The sequence below is a fragment of the Stegodyphus dumicola genome, chromosome 10 (genome assembly GCF_044657685.1).
Source record: "Stegodyphus dumicola isolate Sdum_Otavi_A_Nest chromosome 10, ASM4465768v1".
In the NCBI taxonomy this organism is placed as follows: domain Eukaryota; kingdom Metazoa; phylum Arthropoda; class Arachnida; order Araneae; family Eresidae; genus Stegodyphus; species Stegodyphus dumicola.
In genome coordinates, this window is record NC_140777.1 from 14,592,969 (window position 1) to 14,611,232 (window position 18,264).

Consider the following 18,264-nt stretch of genomic DNA (forward strand, 5'->3'; position numbering starts at 1 on the left):
CATTTGCGGTTTTGCAGCTGAGGATGGTGGTTCGGTAAAACCATCGAACTAGTCCTGTGAAAAAAAAAATTGTAAATATAACGCTGATTTTTGTTGTTTGTCTTCTGAATTAGTATTTATTCGGCGTGTTATTGTGTTTTAATTATTCACATAGTCGCTTGGCGTATGTCCGAAATATTTTCCAAATACTCTTATGTCTGACTTACACCGGTGAATGTCGACATTCACCATGTACTAATGGTGAATGTTGAACATATAAGAATATTATATTTCCTTCTCCGTCATTCAGTCGCGAAAAAACGCACTTGAGACTCAGAATAAGAACTTAAGAACATAAGAACTTAAAACACACAGTACATTCAAAATGAGAAAGGAAAATAATAGAAGTTGAACATATAAGAATATTATATTTCCTTCTCCGTAATTCATTCGCGAAAAAACGCACTTGAGACTCAGAATAAGAACTTAAGAACATAAGAACTTAAAACACACAGTACATTCAAAATGAGAAAAGAAAATAATAGAAGTTAAGAACTTACCAAATTATGTGATTCAAATCTTATTTATTGCAACAACTTAAACTATTCTAACACTTTGAATTGCACAAGAGGCCTTGCTTTTACAACTGCATTTATTTGTGGAACACTTTTTTTTGCAATGACAGCGTGTACATATACTCCTCTCTTTTCGACCTACACCAGAGCATATCTGCGATTGTCGACATACACCGGTGAGAATGTACAAGAATGTAAATAAATATTCGATCTTTCACCGACGTATTTGGTGAATATTGACATTCTCCGGTGAAAGTCGAAATTCTCCAATTTCGGTCTTTCACGGTAACATATGTACTAAATCCTGTTTATTTATACTAACTCATAATTCTCATTTCTAAGAAATATGAAGCAAGAATTCTGCGTAGGTTATAAAATTCTTATGTATAAATTTAATTTAGAGTATAATTTCAGGGAAATATTCTAAAGATACTCGTATTGCAAAATCGAATCAATTCATATGTCATAATAGAAAATAATTAAAGAGCAGCTAGCATTATTAAAGATAAAACAGATTTTGATTATTTTTCGTCTCCGATGTTTAGAGAGAATTTCGATAATGAAGCAGAAAATATATTAAAGATAATCAATTCTTAAAATAAAAGAGAAGAAAAATTGTATTTTTAATTAAAAATTGGCTTTCGTAAAATTGATTTTCAAACAGTTCAAGCATAAGGCTATCGTATATTACTTTATATACGAACTAATTCAGCCATAGGTAAACACGATTTATTTAAAAATTAATTTTAAAAGTTAACTTAAAATTTCATACTTTACGTAAAATATAAACATATTGATTTATAATTAACATGCAAACCCCTGTATCTTAACAGGAGGAGGACCAACGTCTGTTTTAGTATTTTGAAGAAAACCTAATTTATTGCGATACGTTTTTAAATCATGCACAAGGCGAGTGTGGCTATCGGGAGTTTGGGAAATTAACGGCTAAAACGTTAATCATAATTTCAGGACACAAACAAAAAATTTACTCATTGAAAGAAAGAGACTTAATGGCATTCCCCAAGAAGAAGTTGTTGTGCCCATATTACGTGGAACAATGGTTGCCAGAGCCTGGCGAGGCTCTGCCAGAGCCTGGTGAAGAGAGGCTGGAATTCTATTTTCTATCCTAGTTTTGACGGGAGTGGTCCGGGGATCTCCCACCCCTATCCACTTCCACCAAACCACACGAGAGGACTTTCGGCTCGCCGCATATTTGGAGTGCCATAATGCCGCACGGACACTATACGTTTACAAACATCCATGTCTCCTCCAATACCACAATAGACTCCCCTAACCATTATTAATCTTTTGAGGCCGGGGCTTTGGTAGCAGTAAAAGCTACCAAAGGACGGGGAATCTTGAACCGAATGCTTTCCCCCCTTTACGAAATCACCTCCTATTTGCAACAAAGATTCTTGTGTGTAGTTTAATGGACTTTCAGAGGGGTGCATCTATGTTGCAAAAGGAAGACCTTTGAAAGAGATAAGTGGTTAAAACCCCAGGGACGTCAAATTTGACATTTCACCCCACTTTTCAGCCTGGAAAATGGGGGAAAAAGACATGGCCACTAAAGTGGACAACCCCGTCTTTTCAAAGAGAGGACTCTATGGCCACTATAATGACATCCCGTCTTCAAAAGGTTAAGTCTGCACGACCCCAAAAAGGAGTCATAAACATATTAAATTCATCGTCTTAGCCGTGACGTCGTTAGCCTGTGGCGAATTCATAATTGCTGGATCTAATTCTTCACTCCAGTGCAATAAAGAAAGGAATTTTCATGTCCGACCACCCGGACGATTACATAGAATGTCATAAAGGTGCGGGAAACTTTATGCAAGAAGGCAACTGTTCACCAAGACCTTCACATGGATGTCCTGGCACCGTCGAAATAGTTTGCTTTTTTCACGATACCGTTTGTTTTAACACTTCTTTCAATATTTATTTTAACCTAATTGTTACAAATTATGATTATTTTCTAATTTCATCCGCTGACTGAAATAAATTGTTTTATTTCAGTTAAATATCAACTCACTGTAAAATTAAGATGGGGAAAAAAAAAAGAGAATTTTCAAGCAAAGGTCGAGTTGTGATTGTTTAGTTGAAGAAGTGCACAAAATCTTCGATAATATTCTTCCCCAAATACTGGTCAAACCTTTTGTGCACCGTGAATTATGGAATGGCTGAATTGATTGAATGAGAAATATATCTCTAAGGAAATACGTTTAAAGTGAAATGCAGCAAAAAATGTGTAACACACCGACCAAAAAAAAAAACGTGCATAATTTAATAGGCCTTACACGGAAGTCATGTGTCCACATCAGTGTTTTTTTTTTCTTTTTTTAGAATTGTTTTATATTCGTGAATTTAATACAATTTATTTAAGTATAAACATTATATCTGTTTTAGCTGCGTAATCTTGATTGAAATAAATAAGATGATGCAGAAAATAAATATCCGTCACTTAAAAACTATCGTAAATACTTATTTGTTCCACAAAAAAGATTCCCTGATTATTTGCATTCTTTGAATAATAGAGTGTAGTGTCATGCTAGTTAGTGCGAATACCGGAGCTCTACTATACTTATATGAGTATTAATTATGCAATCGGAGAGTAATTCCTATACATTATATGGGCTCATCAGTGGCAAAGCGGTTAAACGATTTAAGCGATTTGCATCATTAGCAAATATACTCGCTCGATGTACTTGGTCATTACCGCCAAAGCGCATATACACGCTTTCAGATCACGTTCACAGTGTTAGACAAGGTAGTGTTAGCCCTTAACAAGGTAGGCACAGCGCGCAAGCTATTATTATAATAATAGGCGAAAAATATGAGTATTATTAGAGATGAGCCTTGTAATTCTCTTCCAAATGATGACACAATTAACTCATCAAATTAACACATTAAGTTCTGACAATCACGATTTCGATGAAAATAAAGGTGCTAGAGAGAAACGACTGCTTTCGAATAGGGTTAAAAAAATCTGTTGTGTACACTACATGACTTCCTTGTACGGAATATTAAATTATACGCATTTTTTATTGCATTTCATTTAAACTTATTGGATTGAATTAAATCTATTTCGCCGACAGCGCATAAACCACAACAGAATAAATGCATTCTTTAAAATTCACTCTAATATTTGTTTACCACAGCGACACTCTGGCGCTAGATTCACTTAACAGTATTATATTCCGTTTATATTATAACTCATAATGCACAAAATTTATATCATTTAAAGAATAGAATTATCTAATCGTTGCCACATTTTCTATTCAAATACTATAATAAAGCTAGAACGATGTATAAAAGAAATTAAGCAAACAAAACGAAAAAAAAACAGTTTTTCACAGACGATTGAGTATTTCTCATTCAATTAATTCAGTTCTCACTTCGCGAGAAGGCAAAAATACATGAAAACTCAAAATATATGTATTAAAAATTACGAAATAAATCTTAAACACTTATTTCCTCGAAAACATTCTAGAAAGGATTAAGCATGATTTAATTGGCAATAATAAATAAAGGCGTTATCTTTGTTGTTGCGAAACTAAGTTTCTCTAGATTCGCAACAAATCCACTAGTCTGCTATTTCAAATGTAAACAATCAAAGGCCGCCATAAAAAAGGGCTTAGCGGCACTTAAACAACTTTAAAATTATTGATAATTCTAAAAATATTGCATACGGATTTACTAAAGGCATAAAACCCTTAACCGGAAGATTAAAAACAACTTAATTCAATCATTTTTAAAGCACAAAATGTACAATTTACAAACATATAAGAGTAAAGAAATTGAGATCACTTAGCCGGGTAACAGAGTGGTTATATATATAAATATATTTATGTACGTTTGGTGCGGCCGATTCCAACCAAAATACGAGTTGCACATCTGCATGTTATAGCAGTCCTATATACAAAATTTCAACGTTCTGAGGCTACTCGTTTTTGAGTTATGCGAGATACGTACATACGTTCGCACAGACGCCACGAAAAATTCTCTTCAGAATTCATTTTAAAGCAGTTTTATAATTTTTTTGGAGGAAACGAGTCTTTTTTTCTGTCCTTTCGTACAGATAGCACTCAAAAACATCGTTAAATTACATTCGATAGCGGTCAAAATGGATATTTTCGTTGAAATATGCTGCCTGAAACTTTCCGCGATTACAATACTTCCTTTTTACTTCGTACAAGGAAGTAAAAACATATAGCAAGAAGGCATAAAAGTTTAGTTATCAGTGATCTACAGTATAATATTAAAAACTTTACATGATTTGCTTGTTGTGCACACATTTTACATGGCCACACACAAGTCGTCGCTTCATATAATTGTGATTAAAGTTATCATTCGCGCATTAATATCGAATTCCCGGAATCCTGCTCGCTTGTATACGGAAACATGGAAAATATTTCTCTTATTGCGATCAACAATTTGGTTAATACGATTAGAACAGTGTAAAAAAATTCTAAAAGCTTTCAGATTTTATATAATTCTCAAATGGGCGTTTTGCTCATTTACATTTCGAAAGCATTTGGGCTGATACCACACTGGGTAAAAATATTTAAAAACAACATAGCTTTAGAATTTCCGATAGGCAATCTCGCGCGCTCGAGATAAAAATGCTTTATTGCTTTCAGTGTTGCCACTACTCGCTTTGGAATTCTTGAGTTTTTAATCAAAAATTCGTTTTAAAGTTTTACAAACCATGAAATATATAATAAACAAGTTCTAAATTCCAAATTCGAGCTTCCAGATGCCCATGTTTGGGTGGAAGACTACTATTCAAAATTTGATGACTCTAGGTTGTTCTTGTTTTTCTAGGTTGCGAGAAACATACATACATTTATGAAGATTCCTCATTATTTAATTTCTTTAAGTATAACACAGGGCGATAATATTTGGTGGCAACAGTCTGAAACGTGAATCAACGTAGAAAGTGAAACGAATCGAAATGCCGTTTCGAGACTAACAGACCTTCTGGTGTAATATTTTTTTTAACTGAAATAAATTCGCCAAATAAGGGCATAAGTCACCAAACAGTTTGGATTTCATTTTAATCAACCATATAAAGTTAGAAATAAAAAGCAGCCTTTGTTTCGTGTTGAATTTGAATGACACTAATGATTTTAAGTAACTATTTTGAAAGCGGTCAAACACAGATCCTTCTTCTTCAGAAGCAAATATATTTCTGCACTCCTTTTAATTGCTTCTAAAAAAGAAATCCATAAACACGTATACTAAAATTTTTGCGTTGCTAATTTTTCATCTCTTCTGCTTCCAAAAATTACCTAATATCTCTCCTGTGGCGCCCGAACTAAAGGGGTTGTGGATGATGACTCTCAACACCCAGGATTTGGCGATTGGGTCGCCTAAAAACCCCAGTCGCCCTTTAAAAGGGGGAGTATGTAAGGTATTTCTCCCGCCTTCCTAGCGTGCCTTCGTGGTGTAGTGTTCTACACGCTGGGCCGGTATTCCTGAGGTCCGTGGTTCGATTCCCGGCGAAGGCGGTTGCATATTTTTCATCTCTCCCGCCTCCAAAAAAATCCTAATGTCTCTACAAGATTCTAACTTGGACAGAAATATACATCCTTTATTATATTTCCTGAAATTAATATGAATCGTTTTAGAAAAAAATGAATGATTAGAAGTTTTCATTTTATTAGTCCAACGCGGCTTTGTCCCTGAAGGACTATTGTTTTCGTTTTACGATTTTGCGTTGGTTCACTATAAGTGTCCGTTTCACTTTTCAAACTGCTGCCACCAAATGTTAGAGTCCTGCATTATATTTGAAGAAATTAAGAAATGAAAAATCTGCATAAATGTATGCATATTTCTCGCATTGTGATAAAACAACGGTACATAGAGCCATCGAATTTTGAATAACTTAATCCTCCAACGAATATGGGCATGTGGAAGCCGAAATTTGAAATTTGGAATTTGTTTTAATATCCATTTCGTATTTTCTATACCTTTAACGGATTTTTGGTTAACAAACTCAAGGATTTCAAAGCGAGCAATGGCAACGTTGTAGAGGAAACGCATTTTTATTTCCAACGCGCGAGACTCTATATCGGAAATTCTAATGCTCAATTTAAAACTAATTTGCGATATTGTTCTTGAACTGAATTTTATGATTTAAGTGCGAAGAACATGATATTTAATAAATAAAGGTAACAGACAAAATGTTTAAAAAAACGCCCCTTTGGACGTAATTTAAAAATTTATTTATATTTTACTTATATTTTGATTTTTTTCTAATCTCTTTATTTCCTTCTACAAAATAAAGGAAGTTTTGTAATCCCGAAAAATTTCGAGTACCATACTTCAAAGCTAATATCCATTCTGACCGCTCTAGAATCCATTTGAATGATTTTCATACTTGACACCTGTAAGTACGGACAGAGCATAATGGACTTCTTTCCTCCAAAACGGATTGTAAAGTTGATTTAAAGTGGATTCAGAAGGCATTTTTTTCGTGACGTCTGTGCGTATGCGTATATCAAAACACAAAAATGACTAGTCGTACAACGTTGAATTTTTGTATACGTGACAACTAAAACATCTCGTTGTGCACCTGTCATTTATCTTTGCAATCGGCGGCACCAAATATACACATAAATATGTAATTAAATTTAATTAAATATGACGGAACACGAATTGAATGATTGGAGAGTTAGGTTTGGAGGCAACTTCCCCTTGATAAGTCTGTCTCCTGCCTACTCTACGGTCATTCACATATGCATTAAAAAAAAAAAAAAAACCTGAAATGTTTCAGATTTTAAATTACGTCCAAAGGGGCGTTTTTTAACATTTTGTGTGTTACCTTTCTTTATTAAATATCATGTTCCTCGCACTTAAACCATAACATCCAGTGCAACAGCAATATCACAAAATAGTTTTAAAACGAGCCTATCTATAGAATTTCCGATACAGAGACTCACGCGCTGGAGATAAAAATGTTTTTTTCTGCACAACGTTGCCATTGCTCGCTTTGAAATCCTTGAGTTTGTTAATCAAAAATTCGTCAAAGTTTTAAAAAATAGGAAATCGATCATAAAATAAATTTCAAATTTCAAATTTGGTCTTCCACATGCTCATATTCGTTGGAGGATTAAGTTATTCAAAATTCGATGACTCTATGTACCGTTGTTTTATCACAATACGAGAAATATACATACATTTATGCAGATTTTTCATTATTTAATTTCTTCAAATATAATGCAGGACTCTAACATTTTGTGGCAACAGTTTGAAAAGTGAACCGACATTTATGAGTCCGACGCAAAATGCCAAAACGAAACTAATAGTCCTTCGGGATTCAAATCCCTTTGGACTAGAAATTGTTTAATTTAATTTTAATTTATTAAATTAGTAGATTTATTTTCATGGATAGATTTTGTACTTAATTTGCTTATGCTTCTGAATTTAAATGATATTGTAGATTAGTTCGAGAATTAAATCTTTTACATGTTTGCACATTTTTTAAAATTATTTTGGCTTTTTTCCTTTTTTTAGAATTAATTTTTTTTTTACTTTTATACGTATTTGTTAGGAATTTAAATTTGTTTAAATTTAAATATGTACGTATATATAATATTCCCACTCTGTTACGCGGCTCTGTCAGCTGATTTTTTTATTCTTATATGTTGGTAAATTGTGTATTATTTGCTTTAAAAAGAATTTGAATTATGTTAGTCTTATGTTCCGGTTAAGAGTCGTATACCTTTAGTTAATAACTGCATGTAATAGTTGCAGAATTATCAACAGTTTAAAAATTTAAGTGGCTCTAGGTCTAAGGATGCCGCCATTTGTTTGCATCTGAAACTCTCAGTAGAATAATGAAATAAGTCAGTTAGTACACTAACATCAGTGACCTTTTGCCTTGTGAAAACCGAAATTGAACTTGGAATTTTTGTGCATCGAAAATTATGTTTTTCTGCCCTTTAACCAAATTGCTTCTTTTTGCTTACAAGTTAACTGAGTTCGATGCCTTATGCTTTTCTGTACTTAACGATTTTTAATGAAGATGTTTTGAGTTTTTGCTTTTGTGTATTTTTGCCCTGCCGAAAAGTGAGAAGTGAATTGAATGAATGAGAAAGATGTCTGTAATGAAATTAGAGGAAATTAGATTAAATGAAGAGCAGCCATCAATATGTATAATTTAATAGGCTGTACAAAGAAATCACGTGGCATCCACGTCACATTAAATATTCGCCCATGGGAAATCTATTAAAATTATGTAATTTGTAATGAGTTTTGGTGAAATATAAACTAATTTAGGAGATATGGAAATTATGTCTCGAACAGTTTTAGTTAGAATAATGTTTCTCTATACTGTAAACACTTCTGTTTTGCCGAAAAGTTTTTATAGAAAAGCATCACTGGCACTAAGGATGTTTTGAGATTTTGTGCATTTATTCGAAATTCTATTTATAAATGTATATGATTCAGGGGTTAAATGTCTGGAGTGTGGTTTAAATGCGGCAGTTTGTTATTCCATAAACACTTTTTTATTTTATGTTTTAATATTTCCTAAAACACTGAAATATATTATGCAAACAAACAGTTTTTAGGCATCGCTGCAGTTCTTCGGATAAGGAGCATTATTGCTATTAATCATGCATTCAAAATTATACTAACATTATTACCACTCTAAAATGTACTAAATGCTACTACCTTTACACATCCACAGCGTTTAGTGTCGCAATCACAATCAAAAAGTTTTTAGAATTCTTCCCACCAGTTTTACAATTGTCACTCACCACTAACAGTGCTAATGCCTGAGTGTAGAATCACATTCTTTGTGTAATATCACAGAGTATTGGATCATAGGATTACATGGGTCTGAAGATCACGAGTCTGCTAAACGCGACACCCATGCATCCATTTTTCTTATTTCTAAATATTCAAGAACATTTCTATCAGAACTGGCTGGGCAATTACAGGGTGTTCGGGATAAATTTGACATATTTATAATTGATTATATTTTTCCGTAGGTTGGAGGTATTGACACACACTACTCGTCATTTAAAAGTTTGGACTCTTCTTCATTCATATGCAAGATGTCAGAAAGAATGGATGACTGGAACCCACCTGAATCATGAAAGAGAATAACTTGTGTCATGGAGAGAATAACCTGAATCATGGAGAGAATAACTTGCATCATGGAGAGCATAACCTGAATCATGGAGAGAATAACTTGCATCATGAAGAGAATAACTTGCATCATGGAGAGAATAACCTGAATCATGGAGAGAATAACTTGCATCATGGAGAGAATAACCTGAATCATGGAGAGAATAACCTGAATCATGGAGAGAATAACCTGAATCATGGAGAGAATAACTTGATGATTCGTGGCGGCCATCAAAATAAGGATATTATGACTGCTGCCCAATGCTCCCTGAACAGTTAAAACAACCAGGCATGAGCTAGAGACTTGCAATGGTGACTACGAGGATGTAGCAAGAAGAAAGATCCCCAGCAGACGATCTGATTGCGTTCGTACAGATAAATTCCTCGCAAATCTGCAGGAACAGGTGTTGAAGAACCCTGGCACTAGAATTCGGGCTTTGTCACGTAAAACGAATGTTGCAGCCTCTACTATGAAGCTTGCACTCAATGAAGACCTTCGCTACTACTCATACAAGCGGATTTTCCTTTTCCTTACGAAACTGTCAAATTTATCCCGAACACCCATATGAGCATCCCAAGGAAGAAAGGCCAAAATTTTAAATACTTGAAGTTCTAATCCATTTATTGTATTTTTAAGACAAAGTTTAGATTGAATCTTTAAAGGTTTGGCGAAACTGAATAACAAAATTCCAACCAAAATGATCTTTTATTGATTTTTGTACATATTACTGCCAATATACTTGTTCTTCGAATGTGGAAACTGAAATCAACATTCGAAACCCCTCTATAACGAACTTCAAGGGACCGGAAGTTTGCTTCTCAATATCCGGTCTTGAAAAATGGATTATCTTACAAAACGTCATAAAAACTGAATGATTAACACTGTCACATCTATCAAAAGAGGTGAGTAATAAATACACAGGGTGTTTCATATTCAATGGAACAAAAAGAAAGCATACCTGTAAACGCTGTAATTACTTTATCTTGATAAATCAATTTTACAATGAAGTTATTCAAGTTTATATAGATGTTCTACGTGTGCCTGTCGGTGACACGGTAAATGTCTATTAGGTATTCCAGTTCCTGCCACACTCGTGATAGAATACCTTTGTTATTGATTCGAATACTTCAGTTAATCTGCTGCTTCAGTTGCTGTAAGTCCTGGGTTATGGGTTATTCATTTATGGCAAAGCATACGAGAGCTATCTGCCTAAAGGAAGGGATGCCTTCGTGGAGGACTTTCTAAGAGGAAGTGGCTCGTATACATGTTACACATGGGGAAACCCACGAAAACGCTCATGCAGCCAGCCCGTTCGCGGGATTCGAACCTCGGACCGAATTACCAGTGTTCAGCGTCTTTACCACTCGGCCGCTGGTGGGCTGCAAGTCCTGGGAAAATGGACACATTAACACTTTGTCTTTAGTTAAACCCCACAGGAAAAAATCACAAAAGGCTAGAGCTGGGTTTGTCGGTGCCCAACAAAGCAATGGCTTGTCGTTTGACCCAGCACGACTAGTCTACAGATGGGGTAGATTATCATTCAAGCACTGGCGTACGTTTTTATGCGAATGCGTCGAAACACTGTCTTGTTGCAGAATGAAGTCTGGAACCGTCAACTGAAGGATTAACCACTCTGGTAGCATATCTTAGTAAATGCACCCGTTAATCGATTTGTCCACGAAGAAAAAAGGACCAAAAACACAACTGTTGGAAATGGCGTGTAAAAAGTTCAGCTTTGGAGAATCTTGCTTATGGTCCATTATTATATTCCATTAGATAATGTCGATTTTTGTCGTGCCCCCAAATCGTTAATTATGGCGATTGACTTTGCCAGAAACGTGAATGTGGCTTCATCCGTGAATTTATGTACCTCCAGCTTATCATTCAAATTCTGCAATTGTATCCAAAGGCGCAAAAGTACAGGGTGATCTTTTTTAAAAGTGACAGTGTTTGGAGCGCCCTGCAGCGCGATCTAATAGCCAAAATGGCACCAAACTTGGTATTTAGACTAATCAAGACATGAGAAAAAGGATTCCATGAAAAAAAATTTAGTTTCAAAAATCGCCGCTGGGCATTTGTGGCGCTGCTGTAGCTTACTATAACGGGAATCAGCATAAAACAAGGGTATCAAAGAAAAATGCAAATGTTGTGCGATGACAGCGCCAGTAATAGGGGCTATAAAAGCAAGTAGTTCCAGTGACAACTCCGATAAATAATCTCGGCTGAAGTAAACAAGCTCCAGTGAAAATTCTTCTCACGTTACCGAAACGTGCGTTACCGGTGAAGCTGTATTACATGAATCAATATAACGCATCCACAGCTCTTCGGGAATTTCGAACCAGAAAAAAATTACGAAAGCGGCCTTTATCGCTGAATGGTCTTAAGAAAATGATTAAGAAGTTCGAGGAAACGGGGTCACTGACCATTCGCGCTGGGAGAGGACGTAAACCAGTATCAGATGATGTAATAACATGTGGCAACTGCAATTGTCGAAGGATCGCAGTGAACATTGCTGGTACTAGCAGCGCCCGGGGTGTAGCTCGACAATTGGACATGAATTATTCCACGGTATGGTGAGTTTTGCGGCGCGTTATTGGATTCTACCCCTACAAAATCAGCCGCTTGCATGAACTGAAACCAAGTGATTATGATAAGCGAGTGACATTCGCTCTATCGTTTCTTGGCAGGGTATAAATTGATGATGCTTTCCCATGGCGCATTCAGCCCCCCCCCAACGTGCACGAAACACACCCCACACCACACCATTAAATTATCCAAAGTCAGTGTTTGGTGTGGCTTCACAGCCGATTTCGTAATTCGTTTTTGAGACCATCACTCCGACAGGACCTCAAACGCGCATCATAAATACAGAAAGTTACCACAAAATGCTGCAAACGTTTGTTATTCCACAACTTCAGCAAAGAAACCGTCTCCAACAAACAATCCTTGCCAAACATATACATTTTCAGTGGCGTTTTGGCTTGATAAGCAGTACATTTGGCATAAGCAGTACATTGGCATTTCACTCTTTTCGGTAGATCTTTATCTACCCACTCCATAATTTCCTCAAACTGACATTTAAAATAAAACGTCTAAAATGACTAATTATGAATAAAAAAGTGGCAGTATAAAAAAATGTAAGCAATATTATGTAATGTTTACTATGAGAAATTGTACTAACTTGGAAACAGAAGCAGCAGCAGGCATTTTCCAAATAGCAATGCTTTACTTAGTGGTGCTATACAGCCATCTAGGATCGAAAGTTGAACGTTCTAATAATATAGAACGAATAAACACAGAAATGGAATCTGTTAAGGCATTTACAGACGAATAAACAAATTTAACCTTTTGTCTACTAGAGTGGACATGATGAAGATTTTTTTTTTTTTTTTTTACAGTAAAGCAAAATTGTCTAAAAATTGTCCGAACAACCTCTGTACATATTTTATGCTTAACCCTTTGTTACATCATGTCCACTCTAGTACACAAAAGTTTAAATCTGTTTCCAGGCCAGCTGTTTCCAGGCCGTTTAAATCTGTTTAAATCTGTTAAAAAGTTTAAATCTGTTTCCAGGCCGTGGGTATGAGCTCCCACAACATACCCACGACCCATATCTCCCCCGACATACGGTATAAAAACTCATTAACAGTTGGAATGGTTAAATTAATCAAATCCATTGAGAGTTTTTTGAGAGACGCTCGCTTTAGGTACTCATTTAGCATTTAGCGCTTTAGGTATTCTTTAGGTACTTTAAGTCATTGAATGTCGGATTACTTAATCTTCCAGCACGCGCGCGTCATATTTTTTACGACATCCGTTATTTTACCGTTTCTGGCACAAAAAACGACAGAAATGATTGCATATTGATAATAAATTTGTTAAGAAATAAAATATTAATCTTATTATTGTAAAATACAAATAATATCACATTCAAATATAAGTAAATTATTTTCAAGTTCTTATGTTAGTGAGATGGAAATGCAATGATGTATTTCATTATAGAAAATTTTAAATTTATTATTTAATAATTATATTTTAAAATCGAGGCTAATTTTAATATTCATCAAAAGCAAGTATAGACAAATAAAAAAAGGAAAACACCTTGTTAGGAAAAAAGTAAGTTTAGCATTACTTACTTCTGCAAGGAAATTTACTTCTCATTGGTTACAAAAACGCACTTTAAACTAACTTTAATATTTTTATTTATTACTAGAAAATAGAAATAAAAGAAAATAAGAAATGGAAATCGCTATTGTTTTCCCATCCAAAGGTTTCCTTGTCTTCCGTTTCTTCATTAGATAATTCTTGAAGAATGCGAGAAAAATCAGCTGGTTGCACATAATTTTTTCCCATGAAAACTGATATAAAATTTACAGAGCCAAATGTGTTCAAATTAAAATAATACACGGCAATTAATACCACAAAATTACAAAATATTTGAGAAAAAAATTATTATCCGAATTTTCATCCACGCACACGCGCGTGTCGTAACATTTACGAAAAAGCTGCCACGTAGCACAAATGCCCAGTTAAACAAAAAGTCAAATGACTTCCTGTTGGCACATAGCATGATGTGGGGAAGGGTAGAAAGGAGGAATAGAAATGACCTTCAGACGTCTCAGCTTCGATATGCGAAAAATGTGCATTGAAAACTGAATTTGTCGTAAATTTTGTGCATGCGCGCGTGCTGGAAGGTTAAGATTACTGATAGATCATATGCAGTCTACTTTTAGTTCTGAAACTTATTAACAGAAGTTTAATAAATATAACATAAAGCATTTCAGAGCGTTTCCTGTCCTTATTCTTTTAACATTTCATTTGGAAGACTGAGCCTTTATTTTGTTTATGTAACATTCCACATATAATAATTGAGGATTCGCATGAGTAAGACTCTAATGTGCTATAAAAGTCATTTCCCAATTCATTGCCAAGCATTCTTCGGAGTTACTAATATACCTGCCGTTTCTTTAAAAATAATAATAAAAAAAGGTGGAAAGGTATCTCCAAAACGTAAAAAGTCATTTCATGTTTTAGACGTCATAAACTAGTGCAACAGCTCTCTAAAACTGCGAAACCGTTCCAACCTTCTAATCTTACCGAGAACTTTATCTCTCCCTAAGCGCTAGGGATCCGCAACGGATACAAAAGTGTGACCTCGAATGGGGTTTGATAGATAACGGTCCTGCTTCGGAAGTTGATTTTGCATGTATCGCGGCTGCGGAGCGAGATCATTAACGCAGATAAGATGGAACATCGAATTCCTTCGATGCTCGTTTGTTATTAGGCGAAAGACAGCGTGTGAGTTGAGTTGCTCGTTCTGCTGGATAGAAATTGATTAAGCTCCGTGCGCGTTTCTCCACTTGTCTACGGGGACTCATTAACTGCGACAAAGGGATCTTGTGGAAAATGCGAGTTACGAGGTAGAATTAATTTGTATTTATAGGCGAACAAAAGAGCCACTTCGTCTACACTGTGTAATGTCTGCGTGATGAATCATTTTCGTAACGTAAAAGGCCAGTTAAACGTTAAAGAAAGGAAATTCGGAAGAAGTTCATCAAAAATAGAACATGCATGAAATTGAGACGCTCCAAAATTTACTAAGCCTTAAAAATGGGGCAAATGAATTTAGCTTTCTAAATGCCATTAATACAAGGCTGTTCAATAAGTTCGCGGAACGCCATCTATTCGTCAATATTAGACGTAAAACTTCGAAGTCATTTTCATATTTGTTCTTTCTTAGGAACACGTCAAACGTTTCATTTCGATTTGTTAATTTATTCATTGTTTAACCGCCCTTTATATCTAACCTGTTGTGTCTTTTTTCAAGTATGGATAAAATTGAGCAACGTGCAATCATCAGTGTTGGTGTTGGTGTTGGTTGGTGTTGGTGTATTTAATTATGGCAAAGCACACGAGGGATATCTGCCTAAGGGGAGGGATGCCTTCGTGGAGGACTTTCTAAGGCAAACTGGCCCGTATACACGTTACACATGGGGAAAACCACGAAACCGCCCATGCAGCCAGCCCGTTCGCGGGATTCGAACCTCGGACCGAACTACCAGTGTTCAGCGACTTTACCGTTCGGCCGTTGGTGGGCCGTGCAGTTAGCAGATTCTTTGTAAAGAAAGGTTTAAAGGCAATGGAAATTCATACCGAAATGGTGAATGTGTTGGGTGAATCTGCTCCTTCAAAAACAATGGTTTGCAAGTAGGCTAGTTTATTCAAAAGTGGTCGTACCAGACTTGAAGGCGATCCGCGAGAGGGACGTCCAAAAACTGCATCAACACCGGAAATCATTGGAAAAATACAAGATATGGTATTGGAAGACCGTCGATTGACTGAAAGAGATTTAACAGAGGCTTTAGGCATTTCATTGGGCACAGTGACGAATATTTTGAGTGTTAATTTGAGTTTAAAAAAACTCTCTGCAAAATGGGTGCCGCATTCTCTAACGATGGAGCAAAAAGCACATTCGGATGCGACTTTGCCAGCAACATTTGGAGCGTTTTAAGAAGAATAAAAGCGACTTTCGATTTATCACAATGGACTAGAGTTGGGTCTACCATCATGATCCTGAATCAAAACAGGAGGCTAAGGAGTGGTGTGAACGCGGCTCTTCGGCGCCGAAGCAAGTTCGTGTGCAAAAATCAGCCAAGATATTAGCATCAGTTTTTTGGGATGCGAAAGGAATTTTGTTTATAGATTACCTTCAAAGTGGCAAAACAATTAATTCGGATTATTACTGTAACCTTTTGAATCAATAAGAAAAAAATTGTGAAAGAAGACCCGGATTACAGAAGAAGAAAATCATTTTCCACCAAGATAACGCACCTGCGCACACAGCTCATAAAACCATTGCTAAAAGAACTGAATTGAAGTACGAATTGTTGCAACATCCAGCCTATTCGCCAGATTTAGCTCCCTTCGACTTCTGGCTCTTCTCACACCTCAAACAATATCTCCGTAGAAAACGATTTTCTTCAAATAAAGAGGTAATAGCTACCATGGAGGGATATTTTGCAGAGCTGCCGAAAAACCACTACAGTCAAGGGATCCATAAATTAAAAGACCGTTGGAATAAGTGTATTGAAGTTGAGGGAAATTACATTGAAAAATAAAGTCATTTTTACAAATAAAAATTGGTTTCTTCATTTCCGTTCCGCGAACTTATTGAACAACCTGGTATAATATCAGTGTTTTTATTCTTAACAACGCGTTGCATACAGAGCCTGATTACGACATAAACACCCAAGGCCTGGGCCTCAAAGTTTAGAAAGCCTCACTATCAGTTTATTATTTCTCAGGTCCTCGGTTTTCCTGTTATGGAAAAAAGGATAGTGAGGATTTGGTGCCCCTGAATAGACACTGAGCCAAGGCCCTCAGATTGTATTAACCGTGTTCTGGGGCAACAAGAAATGCAATTGAAACCTTCAAATTATTCAGCGATTGCATAGTTCTCTCCATAAACAGAAATTTTCATGTAGGTAAGAAAGGAAGGAGGGCCCAACCCCTCACTACGAGTGAAGAACTGCTCCGAGGCTACGGTCTCCAGATGGGGTGTTTTTTGTTTACATTCAAAATCTACCTTTTGAGCGCTTCGACGCATGACAGTTCCATGCAAATAAGAAATCTGATGTGTACACCACATGATTTCCTTGTACGGAATATTAAATTATACGCATTTTTTCTTGCATGTTATTTAAACTTATTGAATTCAATTAAATCTACTTCGCCGACAGCGCATAAACCACAATAGAATAAATGCATTCTTTAAAATTACCTCAAGTATTTGTTTACCATAGCGACACTCTGGCGTTAGATTCACTTAACAGTATTATATTTCGTTCATATTATAACTCACAATGCACAAAATTTATATCATTTAAAGAAAAGTATTATCTAATCGTTGCCACATGTTCTATTCAAATACTATAATAAAGTTACAATGATGTATAAAAGAAATTAAGCAAAAACGAAACAGTTTTTCACAGACGATTGAGTATTTCTCATTCAATTAATTCAGTTCTCAATTCGCGACAAGGCAAAAATACATAAAAGCTCTAAATATCTGTATTAAAAATTACGAAGTAAATCTTAAACACTTATTTCCTCGAAAAAATTCCAGAAAGGATTAAGCATGATTTAATTGGCAATAATAAATGAAGGTGTTATCTTTGTTGTTGCGAAGCTATGTTTCTCTAGATTGGCAACAAATCCACTAGTCTGCTGTTTCAAATGTAAACAATCAATGGCTCCCGGAAAAGCAAAAGGCTTAGCGGCACTTAAACAACTTTAAAATTGTTGATAATTCTAAAAATATTGCACACAGATTTACAAAAGGCATAAAAACCTTAACCGGAAGATAAAAACAACATAATTCAATCATTTTAAAGCAAAAAGTGTACAATTTGCAAACATATAAGAGTAAAGAAACTGAGATTACTGAGCCGGGTAACAATGTGGATATATATATAAATATATTTATATACGTTTGGTGCGGCCCATTGCAACCAAAATACGAGGTACACATCTACATATTATAGCAGTCCCTATATACAAAATTTCAACGTT